The sequence below is a fragment of the Entelurus aequoreus genome, linkage group LG11 (assembly GCF_033978785.1).
Source record: "Entelurus aequoreus isolate RoL-2023_Sb linkage group LG11, RoL_Eaeq_v1.1, whole genome shotgun sequence".
Classification (NCBI taxonomy): Eukaryota; Metazoa; Chordata; class Actinopteri; order Syngnathiformes; family Syngnathidae; genus Entelurus; species Entelurus aequoreus.
This window is the reverse complement of record NC_084741.1, coordinates 71,136,468-71,154,915: the sequence shown is the minus strand read 5'-3', so window position 1 is coordinate 71,154,915 and position 18,448 is coordinate 71,136,468. Positions and strand designations below refer to the sequence as shown.

Genomic DNA, 18,448 nt, shown 5'->3' with positions numbered 1-18,448 from the left:
CCCGGCGGAGGAAACTCATTTGGGCCGCTTGTACCCGTGATCTTGTCCTTTCGGTCATAACCCAAAGCTCATGACCATAGGTGAGGATGGGAACGTAGATCGACCAGTAAATTGAGAGCTTTGCCTTCCGGCTCAGCTCCTTCTTCACCACAACGGATCGATACAGTGTCCGCATTACTGAAGACGCCGCACCGATCCGCCTGTCGATCTCACCATCCACTCTTCCCTCACTCGTGAACAAGACTCCGAGGTACTTGAACTCCTCCACTTGGGGCAGGGTCTCCTCCGCAACCCGGAGATGGCACTCCACCCTTTTCCGGGCGAGAACCATGGACTCGGACTTGGAGGTGCTGATTCTCATCCCAGTCGCTTCACACTCGGCTGCGAACGGATCCAGTGAGAGCTGAAGATCCTGGCCAGTTGAAGCCATCAGGACCACATCATCTGCAAAAAGCAGAGACCTAATCCTGCAGCCACCAAACCAGATCCCCTCAACGCCCTGACTGCGCCTAGAAATTCTGTCCATAAAAGTTATGAACAGAATGGGTGACAAAGGGCAGCCTTGGCGGAGTCCAACCCTCACTGGAAACGGGTCCGACTTACTGCCGGCAATGCGGACCAAACTCTGGCACTGATCATACAGAGAGCGGACCGCCACGATCAGACAGTCCGATACCCCATACTCTCTGAGCACTCCCCACAGGTCGAATGCCTTCTCCAAGTCCACAAAGCACATGTAGACTGGTTGGGCAAACTCCCATGCACCCTCAAGGACCCTGCCGAGAGTATAGAGCCGGTCCACAGTTCCACGACCAGGACGAAAACCGCACTGTTCCTCCTGAATCCGAGGTTCGACTATCCGGCGTAGCCTCCTCTCCAGTACACCTGAATAGACCTTACCGAATAGTCAAAAGGGTTGTTTCTTTGTTATTAATATTTCTGGTTCCTACATTATAGATCAATATAGATCAATACAGTCTGCAGGGATACAGTCCGTAAGCACACATGAATGTATTTTTTTACGACCAAAAAAAAATAAAAAAATATCTAGCCTATTTCTATTCATTTGTCCATCAGTAAAATATTTCTAAAGACAACTACAATGGTTTAGCTGACTATTTATATCTGTGTGTGGCCATTGCATTAGTGTTTTACAGGAATAAATACATACAAACACAATAATGCCACGTATGACGTGTGGAGACATTTCACCCCAACCAATGTAGGCCATTGGTATTTGCAAATACTGTGCAAAGATCTACGTCAAAAATGCCACAAAGATGCAGCAGCATATAGACAAGTGCCCAATATTATATCATTATTGTAATTCCCCATTCATTCCCATTCATTCCCATGGATGGTGTCCAACTTTGAATAATCAAAAAAAGGTCAATATTTCCAAACTTCCCGAGCTTAACTTCCCGTGGTAAATTTACGGAAAGTTTCCACCCCTTTGTACCGTATTTTTCGGACTATAAGTCGCAGTTTTTTTCATAGTTTGGCCGGGGGTGCAACTTATACTCAGGAGCGACTTATGTGTGAAATTATTAACACATTACCGTAAAATATCAAATAATTTTATTTAGCTCATTCACGTAAGAGACTAGACCAGGGGTCGGCAACCCGCGGCTCCGGAGCCGCATGCGGCTCTTTGACCACTCTGATGCGGCTCAGCTACATACTTGCCCCCCCCCCCCCGATTTTCCCAGGAGATTTATGGATCTCAGCGTCTCTCATAGGTAGTTCCCAGGGAAAATATAATCCTATTTACACTCTAATTACTAAATAAAGGGAGTGTCCTAATTGCACTGCAGTAACTGTCCTCTATAGCATTTACAAACAGCGTGCCAGTCCGGCCACAAGTTGTATGTAGCTTTTACTTGCACACATAGGAGACAGCAAAGCATACTTACTCATCAGCCACACAGCTTACACTGACGGTAGCCGTATCAAACAACTTCAACATTGTTACGTTACAAATATGCGCCACACTGTGAACCCACACCAAAAAAGAATGAAAAACACATTTCTGGAGAACATCCCACCGTAACACAACATAAACACAACACAACCAATACCCAGAATCCCATGCAGCCCTAACTCTTCCGGTCTACATTATACACCCCCGCTACCACCAAATCCCCCCACACATCATCACCCCCCCCCCTCTCCGTGCGTTGGTTGAGCGGAAGAGTTAGGGCTGCATGGGATTCTGGGTATTGGTACCGTCAGTGTAAGATGTGTGGCTGCTGAGGTAGTACGCCTTGCTGTCACTTACGTGAGCAAGCTGAAACTGCATTCTACGTGTGGTCGAGCAGGTACACTGTTAGGGCAGACTGTAGAGGGCGCCAAAAGCAGTGTCATCATGCTCTGATATTCGGGAGTCTCCCGGGAAAAATGAGAGGGTTGGCAAGTATGACGCTATCAAGCGCAATTCATTCAAAACTCGCGGGCCGCACTAACATCAAATTTCCACATTAAAGTGCGTGCCGGTGCGTGTGTCGGAGACCCCTGGTTAACATAGCACAAAGAGCTTTTTAAATTTTAATTTTTTTTTTGTGGCTCACATTATTTTCTTTAATTTGTGAAACTTGCCAAAATGGCTCTTTGAGTGGTAAAGGTTGCCGACCCCTGGACTAGACGTATAAGATTTCATGGGATTTAGCGATTAGGAGTGACAGATTGTTTGGTAAACGTATAGCATGTTCTATATGTTATAGTTATTTGAATGACTCTTACCATAATATGTTACGTTAACATACCAGTTGGTTATTTATGCCTCATATAACGTACACTTATTCAGCCTGTTGTTCACTATTCTTTATTTATTTTCAATTGCCTTTCAAATGTCTATTCTTGGTGTTGGCTTTTATCAAATACATTTCCCCCAAAAATGCGACTTACACTCCAGTGCGACTTACACTACCGTTCAAAAGTTTGGGGTCACCCAAACAATTTAGTGGAATAGCCTTCATTTCTACGAACAAGAATAGACTGTCGAGTTTCAGATGAAAGTTCTCTTTTTCTGGCCATTTTGAGCGTTTAATTGACCCCACAAATGTGATGCTCCAGAAACTCAATCAGCTCAAAAGGAAGGTCAGTTTTGTAGCTTCTGTAACGAGCTAAAGTGTTTTCAGATGTGTGAACATGATTGCACAAGGGTTTTCTAATCATCAATTAGCCTTCTGAGCCAATGAGCAAACACATTGTACCATTAGAACACTGGAGTGATAGTTGCTGGAAATGTACACCTCTGTAGATATTGCACCAAAAAGCAGACATTTGCAGCTAGAATAGTCATTTACCACATTAGCAATGTATAGAGTGTATTTCTTTCAAGTTAAGACTAGTTTAAAGTTATCTTCATTGAAAAGTACAGTGCTTTTCCTTCAAAAATAAGGACATTTCAACGTGACCCCAAACTTTTGAACGGTAGTGTATATATGTTTTTTTCCTTCTTTATTATGCATTTTCGGCCGGTGTGACTTATACTCCGGAGCGACTTATACTCCGAAAAATACGGTAACCCTAATGTTTACAAACTCAGGAATATTTCCCTGGACACAGAAGGGCAAAAAAACCAAAGGTTTAGAATAGGTATCACATGATAGTTTGGTTGAATTATTGTGTACTTTTGACTTCAAAAAGTTATACGTCATAAAAGAGAACAAGGAACTAGTTTAAATATTGCATTAAAGTTGTTCAACTGTCAATATCGCTCTGTGTTAATACATTGAAAAATGTACAGTTAATACAGGGGATCGGTATTGGTATCGGCCGACCTCACTCAGGTTTGATTGGAATTGACAGCATAAAACTAAGAAAACCTCGCAAATAAAATGCAACTGTTCTTTATGTCCTGGAATCAGATGGTTTGAGGAAGGGAAAACCCAAAGTGAACTTTTATCGCAATGATAAGAGACAAGTTGCTGCTATCTCAGCCTATTTGGCAGACGCTGATGTGTTTGTGGACCAGTCAAAGTCTGTGATTGAGCGGGACAGATAGGACATTTTAAAGAACGCACGGCGTCCATGTGATAAACAGCTTCAGCCCAGTGGGCAGAGTCCATGCTCAGGCCAAAGAAAGACAAAATCAATTTGATCTCGTCAAACAATCCTCGTCCCACAGCTGTATAAACACACACGGGGGGAAGGAATTGTTTGTTTGGTTAAAGGGAACGTGCTTAAGTGCAAGTTGCGTGTGGGACATCTTTCTCACTGCAAAAACGGAAATCTAAGTATGATTAAATATCTCAAATAAGGGTGATATTTGCTTATTTTCTGTCTGATAAGATCATTCTTCTCACTAAGCAGATTTTATGTTAGAGTCTTTTACTTGTTTTAAGGGTTTTGGTCCTAAATGATCTCAGTAAGATATTACAGCTTAGATTTGATGAGCTATATTGAGTAAAACATGCTTGAAACTAGAATATCAAGTGTTGCAAAGCTGTGTCATCAACACTCACAAGTATAAAACTACTTTTTCAAAGTAATCATTTCTTATTTCAAGCATGGAAAAAAAAAAAATCATGATTTTGACACAATTGTGTCCCATAATTAAAACAGATGACAGCCAATTGGACTTTGCAGTTTTATTTTCAATGAAGCAGTAGAAAATACGTACTCATATAGTAGTACAGTTGGCACAGTACAGTAAACTGACAGTTAATATTTAAACATTTCTAACAATTTTTTTACAGAAATAGTTCATGCACATTCAGATGAATTCTTCAAAATTACAATTAATACAATTTTGGCCGGGGGCCGGGCTGTATATATGAGCAGTAATTGACTGAAAGAGCATGCACTTGGCGCGATGATGTCATGTTGTCCATGGAAAAATGCATTTTTAGACAATATGATTTGCCTGAGCGGCTAGGAGACCCCGAGAGTAACAAGCGCTTGCCTCGTTGCCTTTCCATTAAGAACAATAAATTAGTTTTTAGTATAAGTTTGCTGGTTTCAAGAAATGTAATGCCGAGCGCATTATGTCAAGATAATGGCACTAGCATTTACTTCATTTAAGAATATTTTTCAACATACTGAGCAAAAAGGTCTCATATTTGTTTTTTCTACCAAGAAAAGTGCACTTGTTATTAGTGAGAATATACTTATTTTAAGGTATTTTTGGGTTCATTGAGGTTAGCTAATTTTACTTGTTTTGGAAAGTCTTGACAAGTCAAATTTTCTTGTTCTATTGGCAGATAATTTTGTTTAATTCAAGTAAAATACCCCTCATTTTTGTATTTTTTTTTTCTTGTTTTTGAACACTGACTTTTTAGGCCGTTATGACTTTATTGCAGTTAGTGTCGTCAACAGGATTACCCAAAAGCTACTCAAGTAAAAGCGGTGGGACAAAGACTAACCTGTTAAATTGTGATGCAGATCTGTATAAAGGTGAAACTAATGCAAGATTTTGTTAATGTTGCCATCATGTCTAAAATATATTTTAAACAATTATAATAATAAAAGATTCATGGGCCTTTTTGATAAATGTTGTATATAAAAGATACTAGAACCAATCAATGTAGGTCAATCAATATGTGCTAAACTGTCTCAACAAAATATTCACATCCTAGCTTTGTGTTATGGGTAACAAAGCAAATGTGTGAAATATTACTACATGCAATATTTAATTTCTAATTAATTGACTAGTATTCTACTCATTACTATTACGTAGGGGTGTAACGGTACACAACAATTTCGGTTCGGTACGTGCCTCGGTTTAGAGGTCACGGTTCGGTTCATTTTCGGTACAGTAAGAAAACAAAATATACATTTTTTGGTTATTTATTTACCAAATTTGTAAACAATGGCATAACATACATATACACACAGGGTCTATTGCCAGGGTTCATGTGGTCAACATACACTACCGTTCAAAAGTTTGGGGTCACCCAAACAATTTAGTGGAATAGCCTTCATTTCTAAGAACAAGAATAGACTGTCGAGTTTCAGATGAAAGTTCTCTTTTCCTGGCCATTTTGAGCGTTTCATTGACCCCACAAATGTGATGCTCCAGAAACTCAATCTGCTCAAAGGAAGGTCAGTTTTGTAGCTTCTGTAACGAGCTAAAGTGTTTTCAGATGTGTGAACATGATTGCACAAGGGTTTTCTAATCACCAATTAGCCTTCTGAGCCAATGAGCAAACACATTGTACCATTAGAACACTGGAGTGATATTTTCTGGAAATGGGCCTCCATACACCTATGTAGATATTGCACCAAAAACCAGACATTTGCAGCTAGAATAGTCATTTACCACATTAGCAATGTGTAGAGTGTATTTCTTTCAAGTTAAGACTAGTTTAAAGTTATCTTCATTGAAAAGTACAGTGCTTTTCCTTCAAAAATAAGGACATTTCAATGTGACCCCAAACTTTTGAACGGTAGTGTACATAAAATAAAAACTAAATAAGATAAGGCTCAGAATGGTTTCTTAACAAAACTTTTCTACATATAAAGTGCTTTTTTGATTGATTGATTGATTGATTGAGACTTTTATTAGTAGATTTCACAGTACAGTACATATTCCGTACAATTGACCACTAAATGGTAACACCCGAATAAGTTTTTCAACTTGTTTAAGTCGGGGTCCACGTTAATCAACATTAAACTGCCTCAAGTTGTTGCTCAGATGAAATAAAATGACAAAACTTTGCTTCTACATATAAAAAGTACAACATTAAACAGTTTCAAGTCAACTCAGCCTCAGATGAACTTTGATTAACTCCCAGCCTGGCTAACTTGGCAGTAAGAGGTGGAAGCTGTTTGCTCGTCTTTATCTTTGTCGAAGCGATGTTCACTTGGAGGTGGTGCCGCTTCAAATGGGTTAGCATGTTTGACATGTTGGCAGAAGCATGCCTTACCGCTGCTGAACAATGTCGGCAAACCTCCGTCCTCCGCACCGAGCAGCCGAAGTGTTCCCAAACGGGAGATCTTAACGAGGCAGGAGGGTCTTCCAGCTCTGGCTTTTATATGTTGTCCTAGCCCGGTCGTTGCTAGCATGCCGTGTGTTGTGCCTCGGTGTGCATTGTTTACACAACGTGCGCTACGCTACTTAATATGTCCGTGTGGAAACTCGTTCGGTACACCTCCAGACCGAACCAAAACCCCTGTACCGAAACGGTTCAATACAAATACACGTACCGTTACACCCCTATTATTACGCCAATCCAACGCCCTCGACGCAAATCCCATAGGGGTGATGGAAGGATGGGCAGCGCCTGAGGGCTGCGGCCCGCCACCATGACCCCGCACTCCCTCCCCTCTGTTGCTAGATATCTCGAGATGTACGTTGTAATATGTATATGTGCTTTGCTACGGAGGTTTTTTCCCACTCCTTAGGAGCCCAGTCTTGGTTGTATTGTTTTACTCATCCTCCCCCAGCGTTTACCTTTTTACCATCTTTTACGGGGCGCCTTGTGGCCACCCATCAGCGTTCCTGTTCTGTAACCCTGTACACTGTTTGTTTGTCTAATCTTGAACGGGTTTGTGCTGAAAACAAAGTTTTGTTGTACTTGTGCAATGACAATAAAGACCTATCCTATCCAAGTAAAACCTTTTTAAGGCCTATAGCACACTCAAAAAACGTCTTTATCTTGCATGAAATTTGCACACCTGTTCATCATGGCAAATTTCTGCAGAATGTGACGCAGGCCTGTGAAAAAACAAGTTGCGGGCCGCACCGGCCACCGATTTCCGTAAAATCCAATGGTGCCATGTTTGGACATCTTGGTTGCACGTGACATCACGCCGAGTTGCACTTTGACATTTGGCTATCACTCCAGCAGCACTGAGAGCGGATTCATAATGTTGCAATTTTCAATAACAACAAAAATGGACCCAAAAAATGATCCAATGGAAGTTAAGACTCCACTTTTCCAACAGTGCGCTAGCTTGACGCTAATATACGTTGCCGTTGCTATTGAAATGCTACTGATTAGCATTAGCGGTTTTAAATGCTGATTTCAACACCTCCAAATTTGTTTGAAAAAAACTACAACTAAGATGCAGGTCACAATCAAACAGCTGTTGCGTAATTAGTACAATACTTACAGTTAGAGATGTCCGATAATATCAGAGAGACGATATTATCGGCCGATAAAATGTGATATCGGAAATTATCCGTATCGGTTTCAAAAAGTAAAATGTATGACTTTTTAAAACGCCGCTGTGTACACGGACGTAGGGAGAAGTACAGAGCGCCAATAAACCTTAAAGGCACTGCCTTTGCGTGCCGGCCCAGTCACATAATATCTACGGCTTTTCACACACACACAAGTGAATGCGACGCATACTTGGTCAACAGCCATACAGGTCACACTGAGAGTAGCCGTATAAATAACTTTAACACTGTTACAAATATGCGCCACACTGTGAACCCACACAAAACAAGAATGACAAACACATTTAGGGAGAATATCCGCACCGTAACACAACATAAACACAACAGAACAAATACCCAGAACCCCTTGCAGCACTAACTCTTCCGGGACGCTACAATATACACCCCCCGCTAACCCCCCACACACACACACCTCAACCTCGCCCACCTCAACCTCCTCCTGCTCTCTCAGGGAGAGCATGTCCCAAATTCCAAGCTGCTGTTTTGAGGCATGTTAAAAAAAAAAAATGCACTTTGTGACTTCAATAATAAATATGGCAGTGTCATGTTGGCATTTTTTTCCCATAACTTGAGTTGCTTTATTTTGGAAAACCTTGTTACATTGTTTAATGCATCCAGCGGGGCATCACAACTAAATTAGGCATAATAATTCCACGACTGTATATATCGGTATCGGTTGATATCGGAATCAGTAATTAAGAGTAGGACAATATCGGAATATCGAATATCGGCAAAAAAAACATTATCGGACCTCTCTACTTACAGTATTAACATTGTACACAACAAAAACAAAGAAAAACCACACCATAGACCAGGGGTGTCAAACTCATTTTAGCTCAGGGGCCGCATGGAGGAAAATATGTGCACACCAAGCCAGACTATTTAAGTCATGGCATTAAAACTAAAAAATAAAGACAACTCTAGATTGTTTTTTTTTGTCTTACTTTGGCCAAAACTAGAACAAACACATTCTGAAAAATATTACAATAAAAATATAGGAAAAAAATACCGGCAGCAGTAAAGTTTAGATGCATGAAGGAATGAAGAAAGTGAATGAATGTTTATAACTGAATACATTTACATATGCATAAAAAAAGTGTATTTTAAATTTTTTTATGAATCAAGTAACATTTATGACAACCTTTTTCCCAAAAAAATATAGAATGTGAGATATAACAGGATGCATACATTTATCATTCGTTTTTAAAATGGTTATGCTAGGTTCACACCAACGGCGCTTGGACGGCGCTTTAAAGCGGCATGCAAAGCGGCGTTGTAGCGTAACAAAGCGTGATTAAAGCGTGAGGGTCCTAATGGATGGTGGGAAAGCTTGTAGTGAAGCGGGACATGCGGCAAGTTCGCCAAAAAGTTTTAAACGGTTTTAAAAAATTCTGCGCTCCGTCAAGAATGGGATAAAGCGCCGAGAGCGTATGAAAGCGTGAAAAAGCCTGACAAAGCTCAGCAAAACTTGACTAAAAGCGTAGGAAAGCTTAACAGATCTTGGTTCAAAGTGCGGACCCCAGTCTACAACTACAAATAGGAAGTGACTGTGATATTGACTAGTGACATTGAAACTTTTATGTAAAACCAACACAGGATTACAAATCCATTCTCTTTTGCATCGTTGCCTTTTTTATACGATGATCATTGTTTCTGTACTTCTGCTGTTTGATGTTGCAGTTTGACATTACTGTCTATCATTTTTCTGTATGAAAATGTTAATAATAAAGAGAATATGTTACGTTCTATAAAAGAAATGCCTTTTATTATTTTCAACTAGCATAAGAAATGAAAGATAGATATTTATTAAGATGATAAAAATAAAAGAAATGAAGATATAAAACATAATATAACGGGGAAAAAAGAGAAATTGAAAAAATAAATGAATATAAAAAATGGGTGAATAATTGCCTTTTATTATTTTCAACTAGCATAAGAAATGAAAGATAGATATTTATTAAGATGACAAAAATAAAAGAAATGAAGATATAAAACATAATATAACGGGGAAAAAAGAGAAATTGAAAAAATAAATGAATATAAAAAATGTGTGGATAATTGCCTTTTATTATTTTCAACTAGCATAAGAAATGAAAGATAGATATTTATTAAGATGACAAAAATAAAAGAAATGAAGATATAAAACATAATATAACGGAAAAAAAAGAGAAATTGAAAAAATAAATGAATATAAAAAATGTGTGGATAATTGCCTTTTATTATTTTCAACTAGCATAAGAAATGAAAGATAGATATTTATTAAGATGACAAAAATAAAAGAAATGAAGATATAAAACATAATATAACGGGGGGAAAAAGAGAAATTGAAAAAATAAATGAATATAAAAAATGTGTGGAAAACAGTATACTGAGTTTTTCACATTTTTTTTCTTATTTTTGTTGTAACAATGCACAACAGAGCTTGATAATCGTGTCAGAGCCTGATTTAAAGCGTCAGGATCGCATCAAAGCGTAATAAAGTTCAATAAGGCGTAATAAAACGTATCAAAGTGTGATTTAAAGTGTATCAAAGCGTGAGGAACGGTAACAAAGCGGCAACTAATTCGTATCAGAGCGTATCAGAGCGTGTCAAAGCATAACATTACTTCAGAGATCGAGATATTCGTGGAAAAATTGACAAAAATGAGGGCGCTTTGCTCGCCGCTTTAAAGCGCGGCAAGCGCCGTTGGTGTGAACCAGGCATTACAAAAAAAATTTAATGTGGGACCCCATTTTTAGGACTTAATGGGGTCCCTGGGCCATAGATCCGGCCCGCGGGCCTTGATTTTGACACCACCACCATAGACTATACACTACTGCCATCTATTGTCTTAGACCTGCAACTGTAATGCAACTTAATGTCATACTTGCAAATGAGACACAAATGTAATAATGTAATAACAATATTTAACAACTGAACAGCAGTTTTCATATTCAAAAATGTTCATAACACTCACAAAAGTGTCGAAAACTGGTACCGTTGAGTACCGGTATTGATTCCCAGGTACTGGTAATTGGTACCATATTGATTAAAATGTAACTGGCCCACATCTTTTCCTGCTAAAATGGGATATTGTCCTTAACTACTTAAGTAATGCAGGCATCTTAATGATTAAAAACAATGGTGCTGATCCTTGGTAGACTCCATCTGTTTTCTTTTATTAGGTGTTCCAATTTTAACTTTTTTGTGTAGAACTGTCACAAGTGGGAAAAAGAAGGTAAACACTTCTACTAATAAAACGTAGAAACTGCAAAAGTAAGTTGTGTGGTGCCCATGTGCCTCACAGACGCTAACCGCTGTAAATGATATCTAATGTAATCCTTTTATGGCTGCTGTACTGTGTTTTGTGCAACATTATAAGCATATTTTTTCATAAGAAGCACATCAAATTTGAAATATTTGAAAAAGACTAAATATTAGGGGTGTCAACGATACGCCATAATCGCGATTACCTCGGTCTTAAGGTCACATTTCGTTTTATTTTGAGTACAGTAAGAACAAAAAGTGCAAACTGCTCGCGGGTAATTCTTGAATAAATACGATAAACTGCAATATACAAAACATTTATAATATAGTTCAGGAGTAGTTAAAAAAATGAAGTTCTTTATTGGCTGAAGTACAGAATGAATAGTTTCAGCTTTTCTTTACTGAACAATTTTGGCACGGTGATATGTTTATGTATTTTACAGGTAAAAGGCCAAGTATTCCAGACCGGAAGATGTTTTTCAAGCTTTGGCTTCTCCTTGGCACTACTGCTAGCCATGACTCCCTCTGTTGTGTTTTACAGAGTAGATGCGTAGCTTTATTGAGAGGCAGTAACACTTCCTGATTAGAAATGCGCTAGTACAAACCGTTGCTGTAAAGCAGAACTAAGTAACTTTTCAACTTTTATAAAATATTTTCATAACTTTCGGGACGATACATCGACTTACAACTAGTTGAAAGACACCTCTGTCATGGTCTGAGGGGGTCTGTACGGCTTTTACTGGCACTAAGCAATTTTCAGGACCCCTGCCACACAAAGAACTACAAATGTGCTGATTCGCTTTACGGCAGGGGTCACCAACGCGGTGCCCGCGGGCACCAGGTAGCCCGTAAGGACCAGATGAGTAGCCCGCTGGCCTGTTCTAAAAATAGCTCAAATAGCAGCACTTACCAGTGAGCTGCCTCTATTTTTTACATTTTATTTATTTACTAGCAAGCTGGTCTCGCTTTGCCCGACATTTTTAATTCTAAGAGAGACAAAACTCAAATAGAATTTGAAAATCCAAGAAAATATTTGAAAGACTTGGTCTTCACTTGTTTAAATAAATTCATTAATTTTTTTTACTTTAGTTCTTATAACTTTCAGAAAGACAATTTTAGAGAAAAAATACAACCTTAAAAATGATTTTAGGATTTTTAAACACATATACCTTTTTACCTTTTAAATTCCTTCCTCTTCTTTCCTGACAATTTAAATCGATGTTGAAGTAAAATTATATTTTTTATTGTAAAGAATAATAAATACATTTTAATTTAATTCTTCATTTTAGCTTCTGTTTTTTCAACAAAGAATATTTGTGAAATATTTCTTCAAACTGATTAAAATTCAAAAAAATTATTCTGGCAAATCTAGAAAATCTGTAGAATCAAATTTAAATCTTATTTCAAAGTCTTTTGAATATTTTTTAAAATTTTTGTTCTGGAAAATCTAGAAGAAATAATGATTTGTCTTTGTTAGAAATATAGCTAGGTCCAATTTGTTATATATTCTAACAAAGTGCAGATTGGATTTTAACCTATTTAAAACATGTCATCAAAATTCAAAAATTAATCTTAATCAGGAAAAATGACTAATGATGTTCCAAAAAATAATTTTTTTAATTTTTTCGAAAAGATTCGAATTAGCTAGTTTTTCTTTTCTTTTTTTCGGTTGAATTTTGAATTTTAAAGAGTCTAAATTGAAGATAAACTATGTTTCAAAATTTAATTGTCATTTTTTTTTGTGTTTTCTCCTCTTTTAAACCGTTCAATTAAGTGTAAATATCATTAATCGTTAATAATAACATAGAGTTAAAGGTAAATTGAGCAAATTGGCTATTTCTGGCAATTTATTTAAGTGTGTATCAAACTGGTAGCCCTTCGCATTAATCACTACCCAAGAAGTAGCTCTTGCTTTCAAAAAGGTTGGTGACCCCTGCTTTACGGCGTACAACACTCCTCCTGGACCCCGACTTAAACAAGTTGAAAAACTTATTCGGGTGTTACCATTTAGTGGTCAATTGTACGGAATATGTACTTCACTGTGCAATCTACTAATAAAAGTTTCAATCAATCAATCAAACCTCCTTTCCCCAATTGTTAAGAAGACGGAAGTTAATGCCAACGTCTATGTGCCACCAGAAAACTTAAAGGAAGAAGAAGAACGCCAATGTGCAATTACTGCTATCATGGCAGAAACTACAAAACAACCAAAGAAACAAAAAGTTTTGTCTGAGGGGCAAAAAAAGAGAAAAGGGAGGGGACCGGGTAAAAGAGCAGTCAGGATCAACATTGGCCCGACTGTCACTCGCTAGCATGAGTTTAAAGATGAGGTATTTCAGACCGATACTGCCTTAGCTCTGTTCCTGCTAAACTAGTGAGTGACTTTCGATGCTCAAATCAAAATGCGAACGTTAGCTATCAGAAATTCGCGTGGTAGCAATAAATAGCCACCAGATTGTTAGTTTGCAGTTCCACACTGACACGACCAGCCAGGCAAAACAAACACAAAAGTACTGTAAAAAACAAAAAAAAACCAATGCGATGACTACAAACCGCAAATATAAAGTTTGAGTAAAACATGTAGGTTCCTACTGAGGAAAGATCAGTCATACTCAATCATTGCGGTATTATTGTGTCTGTTTGACGCTATATGCCAGGCCTTGGCAATTATTTTGACTTGGGGGGCTATATCTAATTTTTAGGAGCACTAATACAAAAACTCACAATAATGTCTGATTGAATAATAATAATAATAATAGATTTTATTTGTAAAAAAAAAAAAACACTTTACATTGAGCAAACAACCTCAAAGTGCTACAGTGTATTAAAAAAAATAAAAAGATAATAAAATAAATAAATACAAATAAAAACTAGAACAGCCTAATAGCCGGAACAAGCATGCATAAATCTAAAAAAAGGCTTTTTTTTAAAAAGAAGGTTTTTTTTTAAGCCTTTTTTAAAACCATCCACAGTCTGTGGTGCCCTCAGGTGGTCAGGGAGAGCGTTCCACAGACTGTGAGCGTCGGAGCGGAAAGCCCGGTCTGATTGAATGCTAAAAACGTTATGACAGACCGCCTGAAAAAACGGAACGGAATTTTACATTTTTCTACTAAATGGGACACCCAGAATGTGCATAAACAATGTGGGATTTACAATATTAACTATGAAGGATAAAACACTGAATATTGACAACATACAAACGCCACACCCGCTCTCGATCGACCTATTTTACAATCAAGCGAAATATAAACGCGAAGGGTAAAAAATAAACCCCACCTACATCTGATACATCTGATATATCACTAAGCTTTAGAACGTTGTTGTAAGAATGTCCTTCCGCGTCGGTCCCTGACACCCGCATTTTTAGGCTGGCTCTGGAAACGCTCTGTGGAAACGCTCCCCGCCCACACTGCTTGGTGCCTCGTCTGAGCTGCTGTGACTTAGATGACCATAGTAACTAAATAGATTACCATAGTAACTAGTATATCATGCAAAAGCTCAGATTCCAACCATTGAAATACTTTGTATAGTTCAAGACTATGAAAACATGACTGCACATCATAATGGCAGCTACACTTTCCGTTTTAAAGATTTAAAAAATTATTTGGGGGTGTCCGGCGAGCCGCATGTGGCCCCCGCGCCTTAATTTGCCCAGGTCTAGTCCTCATGGGAAATGTGGTCTTCCTCCAGGCAAAACAGTACCACTTCGGTTCACTGGTGCCGGCAAAATCAACCAAAACTGAAAGTTCTTAAGTGAAGCTTTAAAGGCCTACTGAAATGAATTTTTTTTATTCAAACGGGGATAGCAGATCCATTCTATGTGTCATACTTGATCATTTCGCGATATTGCCATATTTTTGCTGAAAGGATTTAGTAGAGAACATCGACGATAAAGTTTGCAACTTTTGGTCGCTGATAAAAAAAAAAGCCTTGCCTGTACCGGAAGTAGCGTGACGTCACAAGTTGAAAGGCTCCTCACATTTCCCCGTTGTTTACAATGCAGCGGGAGCGATTCGGACCGAGAAAGCGACGATTACCCCATTAATTTGAGCGAGGATGAAAGATTTGTGGATGAGGAACGTGAGAGTGAAGGACTAGAGTGCAGTGCAGGATGCATCTTTTTTCGCTCTGACCGTAACTTAGGTACAAGCTGGCTCATTGGATTCCACACTCTGTCCTTTTTCTATTGTGGATCACGGATTTGTATTTTAAACCACCTGGGATACTATATCCTCTTGAGAATGAGAGTCCAGAACGCGAAATGGACATTCACAGTGACTTTTATCTCCACGACAATACATCGACGAAACACTTTAGCTACGGAGCTAACGTGGTAGCATCGTGCTTTAACTGCATATAGAAACAAAAGAAATAAACCCCTGACTGGAAGGATAGATAGAAAATCAACAATACTATTAAACCGTGGACATGTAAATACACGGTTAATGCTTTCCAGGCTGGCGAAGGTTAACAATGCTGTGCTAACGACGCCATTGAAGCTAACTTAGCAACGGGACCTCACAGAGCTATGCTAAAAACATTAGCTCTCCACCTACGCCAGCCAGCCCTCATCTACTCATCAACACCCGTGCTCACCTGCGTTCCAGCGATCGGCAGAAGGACGAAGGACTTCACCCGATGCGTTTGGCGGCCCGGAGACGTAGGAAGTCAAGGTGAGGTCGGCGGCTAGCGCGGCTAGCGCTCCAACAAAGTCCTCCTGGTTGTGTTGCTGTAGTCCGCTGCTAATACACTGATCCCACCTACAACTGTCTTCTTTGCAGCCTTCATTGTTCATTAAACAAATTGCAAAAGATGTCCAGAATACTGTGGAATTATGAAATGAAAACAGAGCTTTTTGTATAGGATTCTACGGGGTACCATAACTTCCGTTACTCTGACTTCGTCACGCGCATACGTCATCATACCGCGATGTTTCAGCCGGATATTTCCCGGGAAGTTTAAAATGTCACTTTATAAGTTAACCCGGCCGTATTGGCATGTGTTGCAATGTTAAGATTTCATAATTGATATATAAACTATCAGACTGCGTGGTCGCTAGTAGTGGCTTTCAGTAGGCCTTTAACCTTTTAAAGGGGTTTCAAAACGGAAGTACCGTCACTGTGGAATATTTTCGTATTCGTAACATTAGTAAACATGATTGTATCAACTTTCAGTTTATCGTCTTGTTCCGTTAATTGGATGTTTTTTTAATTGATTTCCACATCAGACATCCTGCAGCTGTGACCTCCGTCGCTTTGCTCCCTTTTCAGGATGAGGCTCGGATGAAGGGACACAGCGGGTGAATCATTCACCGCCATAAACTTTCGCTTACTTCTTATGAAATCAGTCGAGAGAGCGGCCATGTTGGCACTTGATCTTTGCTCCTGCTGGCTGTTGACACGAATAAACATTTGTCTTTTGACTTCATCTTCGGCCCATTTGTTGTTTATTACGATAACTGTTTATGTGGTAAAAGGATATACTTTGAAAGTATACTCCAGTCACTTTTTAAATCACATTAAAAGACAATAATTTTTTTTTAAATTATTATTTTCTTTTTAGCTTTGTCTTGTTTTGGTCCAAAAACACAGAAATACTTCAGATTTTTTGATTAGGGTAAATACAAAAAAAAAAAAAAAGTAGTAAAAAAAGTTGCATAATTATTGCGTGAATTTTGTATTTATTTTATATATTTGTCACAATATTTATTTTAAAACCTCACAATTGTTGGCAACTAATTTTAAAATGACTTAAGGGCGGTACCGAAAAAACTGGTCCCCATCCAACAAGATTGTAAAACAACAGTTTCAGTCCCTTTTTAAAGCTAAAAAAAAAAAAGGGTGTAAAAGTCTGAATAAATTCAGTAAGAAGTAAATCCAAACACGAATAAAAATGTGTCTTTTGACTTCATCTTCGGCCCATCTGTTGTTTATTACGATAACTGTTTATGTGGTAAAAGGATATACTTTGAAAGTATTCTACAGTCACTTTTTAAATCACATTAAAAGACAATAATTTTAGAATTTTTTTTTTTTCTTCTTAGCTTTGTCTTGTTTTGGTCCAAAAACACAGAAATACTTAAGATTTTTTGATTAGGGTAAATACAACAACAAAAAAATACTAAAAAAAAGTTGCATAATTATTGCGTGAATTTTGTATTTATTTCATATATTTGTCACAATATTTATTTTAAAACCTCACAATTGTTGACAACTCATTTTAAAATGACTTAAGGGCGGTACTGAAAAAAATGGTCCCCATCCAACAAGATTGTAAAACAACAGTTTCAGTCCCTTTTTAAAGCTTCAAAAAAAAGGGTGTAAAAGTCTGAATAAATTCAGTAAGAAGTAAATCCAAACACGAATAAAAATGTGTCTTTTGACTTCATCTCCGGCCCATTTGTTGTTTATTACGATAACTGTTTATGTGGTAAAAGGATATACTTTGAAAGTATACTCCAGTCACTTTTTAAATCACATTAAAAGAGAATAATTTTTGAAAAATCTTTTTTTTTTTTTCTTAGCTTTGTCTTGTTTTGGTCCAAAAACACAAAAATACTTAAGATTTTTTTGATTAGGGTAAATACAACAAAAAAAATTAAGTCGTAAAAAAAAGTTGCATATTTATTGCATGAATTTTATATTTATTTCATATATTTGTCACAATATTTATTTCAAAACCTCACAATTGTTGACAACTCATTTTAAAATGACTTAAGGGCGGTACCGAAAAAACTGGTCCCCATCCAACAAGATTGTAAAACAACAGTTTCAGTCCCTTTTTAAAGCTAAAAAAAAAGGGTGTAAAAGTCTGAATAAATTCAGTAAGAAGTAAATCCAAACACGAATAAAAATGTGTCTTTTGACTTCATCTCCGGCCCATTTGTTGTTTATTACGATAACTGTTTATGTGGTAAAAGGATATACTTTGAAAGTATACTACAGTCACTTTTTAAATCACATTAAAAGAGAATCATTTCAGAAAAAAAAAAAATTTCTTCTTAGCTTTGTCTTGTTTTGGTCCAAAAACACAGAAATACTTAAGATTTTTTGATTAGGGTAAATACAAAAAAA

General features: G+C 37.8%; 1 long non-coding RNA gene across 1 annotated transcript in view; it reads left to right on the top strand.

Annotated features, from left to right (window-relative positions):
- LOC133660780 (uncharacterized) overlaps positions 1 to 16,802 on the top strand; it is a 96,053-nt gene extending 79,251 nt beyond the window's left edge. The window contains exon 3 of the long non-coding RNA XR_009827886.1: positions 16,603 to 16,802. This is a non-coding gene — a long non-coding RNA (uncharacterized LOC133660780). The remainder of the gene's footprint in view (positions 1 to 16,602) is intronic.
- The last annotated feature ends 1,646 nt before the right edge of the window (positions 16,803 to 18,448 follow it).